Here is a 4,900-nt window from a genome sequence, read left to right as displayed (position 1 = left end):
GAAGAAAGGGTGGAGTAGTGTGTGCGCGTGAGACGACAGTTGCCAGGTGGGTGGGCGGTTTCCCGCGAGAATTTTTTGAATGATGCGGGCTGCTTGGGCCTTTCCCGCGGCCGCGGATTGGCCGGTTTTCCCCGCGGTAACCACGGTAACCACCCAAAATGGACGAATAGAAGCCTCGTGGAGGCGGGCTGCAGGCTTCTTTTAAATGCCTACAACTCGCCAGCGAAGAAGGAAGGGAGAGAGAAGGAGGAGTAAGAAAGGGCTACCGTTGAGTCTGCAGCCAGTGACGAAGGATGATGGCGCTGCTGCTGACTACTTTTCTACCAGCACCTACTACTACTACTACTACTTAACATTTCTAGAGCGCTACTAGGGTTACGCAGCGCTGTACAATTTAACAAAGAGAGACAGTCCCTGCTCAAAGAGCTTACAATCTAATAGACAAGTGAACGGTCGGTCCGATAGGGGCAGTCAAATTGGGGCATTCTGGATTCACTGAACGGTAAGGGTTAGGTGCCGAACGCAGCATTGAAGAGGTGGGCTTTAAGCAAAGACTTGAAGACGGGCAGGGAGGGGGCTTGGCGTAAGGGTTCAGGAAGTTTGTTCCAAGCGTAGGGTGAGGCGAGGCAGAATGAGCGGAGCCTGGAGTTGGCGGTGGTGGAGAAGGGTACTGAGAGGAGGGATTTATCCTGTGAACGGAGGTTACGGGCGGGAACGTAAGGGGAGATGAGGGTAGAGAGGTAGTGAGGGGCAGCAGACTGAGTGCATTTGTAGGTAAGAAGGAGAAGCTTGAATTGAATGCGGTATCTGATCGGAAGCCAGTGAAGTGACCTGAGGAGAGGGGTGATATGAGTATATCGGTTCTGGCGGAATATGAGACGTGCAGCAGAGTTCTGAACAGACTGAAGGGGGGATAGATGGCTAAGTGGGAGGCCGGTGAGGAGTAAGTTGCAGTAGTCCAGGCGAGAGGTAATGAGAGCGTGGACGAGAGTTCGGGTGGTGTGTTCAGAGAGGAAAGGGCGAATTTTGCTGATGTTAAAGAGGAAGAAGCGACAGGTCTTGGCTATCTGCTGGATATGCGCAGAGAAGGAGAGAGAGGATTCAAAGATGACTCCGAGGTTGCGGGCAGATGAGACGGGGAGGATGAGGGTGTTATCAACTGAGATAGAAAGTGGAGGAAGAGGAGAAGTGGGTTTTGGTGGAAAGACGATAAGCTCGGTCTTGGACATGTTCAGTTTCAGGTGGCGGTTGGACATCCAGGCAGCAATGTCGGATAAGCAGGCCGATACCTTTGCCTGGGTCTCCGCGGTGATGTCTGGTGTGGAGAGATACAGTTGGGTGTCATCAGCATAGAGATGATACTGGAAACCATGAGATGAGATCAGGGAGCCCAGGGAAGAGGTGTAGATTGAGAAGAGAAGGGGTCCAAGGACCGATCCCTGGGGAACACCAACAGATAAGGGGATGGGGGTGGAGGAAGATCCATGAGAGTGAACTTTGAAGGTGCGGTGGGAGAGATAGGAGGAGAACCAGGAGAGGACAGAGCCCTGGAACCCAATGAGGACTATCCGAGGACCAGCTGGAAGCTGAGAAGGTGAGAGCCCAGAGATCACGACAGACAGCTCTGGGTTCATCTCGCAGAGAATCACCTCCATATGGATACAGAAAAGGTTGGCTCCCCCGCTCCCTGGAGGACTTTGGAGATGGGGGTGCTTTCCCAGAGATTCATTTGGCGCAATACCCCCTTGGATATGGGGCGGAAGAAGAAAATGTCCAATGCTTTGGCCGTCCACGTGGATGCCGAGGGAAAAATTAAAGATGATGCCATCGCGCGTCAAGGACATTCTAAAGACAAGGTGATTTACAGCAAGTACCCTGATCTCGTTCCTAAAGAAGTTATGAATGAAGATGATCCGGACCTGCAGACACCAGATGAAGAGGCCATCAAGGAGTTGACTGAAAAAATAAGGCAGGCCCTAGAGCGGTTCGTGTCTCAAAAGGTGGCTGCAGCCATGCCTGTTCGGGCAGCCGACAAATTAGCCCCAGCCCAGTACATCAGATATACACCATCTCAGCAGGGTGTGGCATTTAATTCAGGAGCCAAACAGAGGGTGATTCGTGTGGTGGAGACGCAGAAAGACCCCATGGAACCACCCAGATTCAAGATTAACAAGAAAATACCCCGTGGGCCCCCCTCACCCCCTGCACCAGTCATGCATTCACCCAGCAGAAAGATGACCGTGAAGGAGCAACAAGATTGGAAGATTCCTCCCTGTATTTCAAACTGGAAAAATGCAAAGGGATACACCATTCCACTGGATAAGCGTCTGGCTGCAGATGGCAGAGGCCTTCAGACGGTGCACATCAATGAAAACTTTGCTAAACTTGCCGAGGCTCTTTATATTGCTGACAGGAAGGCTCGGGAAGCAGTGGAAATGCGTGCTCAGGTGGAAAGAAAAATGGCTCAAAAGGAAAAAGAGAAAAAGGAGGAGAAGCTGCGCGAGTTGGCTCAGATTGCTAGGGACAGAAGAGCTGGAATCAAAGCTCATGTAGAGAAAGAGGATGGCGAAGTGCGGGAGCGAGATGAAATCCGCCATGATCGTCGGAAAGAGAGACAGCATGACCGCAATCTTTCTAGAGCTGCCCCTGATAAGAGGTTAAGGCTACAGCGAAATGAAGACCGAGATGTCAGTGAATTTGTTGCTCTAGGAGTACCTAATCCCCGAGCATCCAATGAAGTTCAGTATGACCAAAGGCTCTTCAACCAGAGTAAGGGCATGGATAGTGGATTTGCTGGAGGGGAAGATGAGGTCTATAATGTCTATGACCAGCCATGGAGAAGTGGTAAAGAAATGGCTCAGAATATCTACAGACCCAGCAAAAATGCAGATAAAGACATGTTTAGCGATGGCCTAGACACTCTAATGAAGACAAACAGGTTTGTTCCTAACAAGGAGTTTTCTGGCTCTGACCGTAAGCAACGCCGGGAGGGACCTGTTCAGTTTGAGGAAGATCCCTTTGGGCTGGATAAGTTCTTAGAAGAAGCCAAACAACATGGAGGCGCTAAGCGGCCATCAGACAGTGGCCGCTCCAAGGAGCCTGAGAGTAAGAAGAGGAGGAAGGAGTGAATGGCTTCCATACTCTTATCAGCCTGGGCTTTAGTGCTGTGGGCCTGTATCATCAAAGACTTTCTGTAAGGTGCAGTGTGTATTACAAAATCTGACTTCAGACAGCTCTGGTTCATGTAAAGATACTAGCTTTTCCTACCTTGCTGTTACATTAAGAATTTGTACAGAAAATGCTGCTTGGCCACAGCTCCACTGCATTCTTAAGTAAGTTGGTGATGGCTTTACTGTTGTACAAGGGTTAGCAGAATTTATTTTATTCGGATACAGAAAGAACAGTAAAACAAATTTCTCAGTTGAGGTCATATTCGTACACCTTTCTGACTTCTTTATGGTAGTCTCCTTATTTTCTGACTCCTGTTACTCTTATCATATCTAGTCTGTGTTCCAACTCTGCTTGCACCTTATGCTGTCTATTAAGATGTTTTATTGTGTCTTTGTTAATATTAAGTATCATACTTTGCCATAATATATACTGTTTGAACATTTTTACTGCTGTAATTACCAGTTGCCTGTGTTTGACTTAATCTTGCTATACACCACCTTGGATGAATTTCTCCAAAAAGGTAGAAAATAAATCCAAATTAAAAAAAAAAAAGATAGGGCCTCTTTTATCAAGCCGTGCGACAATGCCAATAGAGCCCATTGAAAGTCAGTGGGCTTTGTTGGCATTACCGCTCCGGGAGCCAATAACCTTCCATTGCCTCAGGTACAAAGTAAGATTGTGAACCCTCCAAGGATAGGGAAATCCTACTGTATCTGAATGTAACTCGCCTTGGAAAAAGGCCTCAGCTGAATTCTTAACTATATAGTCACAGGATCAATGTAAACTCCAGTTGTCCCTGTCCTGCAAGTACAGTAGTACTTTTTTCTGGTGCAACTGGACCGACATTTTTAAACACTTTTTTTAAATTCAAATCAATTCTTGTATACTGCTAGTATCCCCTTTCCAGGGTTCTGTGCAGTTTACATTGTAGGTGAGACAAAAGCAAATAGTGTTAGGGTGAGGTTTGAGAAACAGACCATTGGTGTAATGCATGAGACTAACAACATTAAGGAAAGGATAATGGATGATACTAGGAGGTAGAAGTCTTGCTGGATTGTTATGAAGCAGTCTTTGGGAAAGAGGTTTTTAGCCTCTTCCTGAAGCTGAGGTAGCTGTTTTCTGTTCTGTTGGGAATAGGTAGTGTTATGTATTTTGACTCCAAGAACAGGGAATAGAAAGCTGAAAAAATGAGAAGAAAAATGAAATAAAAAGAAATAAAAGGCATTCTGTGCTTGCTCCTAGTGCTATCAGACTTTTTTTTTTTTTAAATGGGTACAGTGGTTGTTTGAAGAGGCAAGTGGAGTAGAGAATGCACAGCGGAAGCACCTATGGTTGTGGCATTATTGTGCTTTTGTGCAGTATTAACATAGTATAAGTTAGAGGGCTGCCAATGAGGGAAAGGTGATAATAGTGTAGTGAGGAGGGTGTACTCTTTATGGAACTCTCTCTCCTAAGTTTTATAATAGAAATTAAGAATTATTTCATACTTCATTGCCATTTAAAAACTTGGGGGGTCTTTTACTAAAGCGCGCTAAACATTAGAGACACTCATATGACTACATTGGCGTTTCTAATGTTTAGCATGCTAAAAACATGAGCGCGCCTTAGTAAAAGACCCCCTTGGCTTTTAAATAAATATTTAAGTAGACCTTGAATATATTATTCGAGAAGTCTGGAAAACTGGGTTTGGTTCCACTGATACTAAGAAGTAGCTGAATCAATGTATATA

General features: G+C 46.3%; 1 pseudogene; it reads left to right on the top strand.

Moving 5' to 3' along the window:
- The first annotated feature begins 296 nt into the window (after window positions 1-296).
- Window positions 297-3,358, top strand: LOC115461593 (annotated as a pseudogene).
- Window positions 3,359-4,900: the final 1,542 nt, after the last annotated feature.

The sequence above is a fragment of the Microcaecilia unicolor genome, chromosome 1, assembly GCF_901765095.1.
Source record: "Microcaecilia unicolor chromosome 1, aMicUni1.1, whole genome shotgun sequence".
Taxonomy (NCBI): Eukaryota; Metazoa; Chordata; class Amphibia; order Gymnophiona; family Siphonopidae; genus Microcaecilia; species Microcaecilia unicolor.
This window is presented reverse-complemented; position numbering and strand designations above follow the sequence as displayed.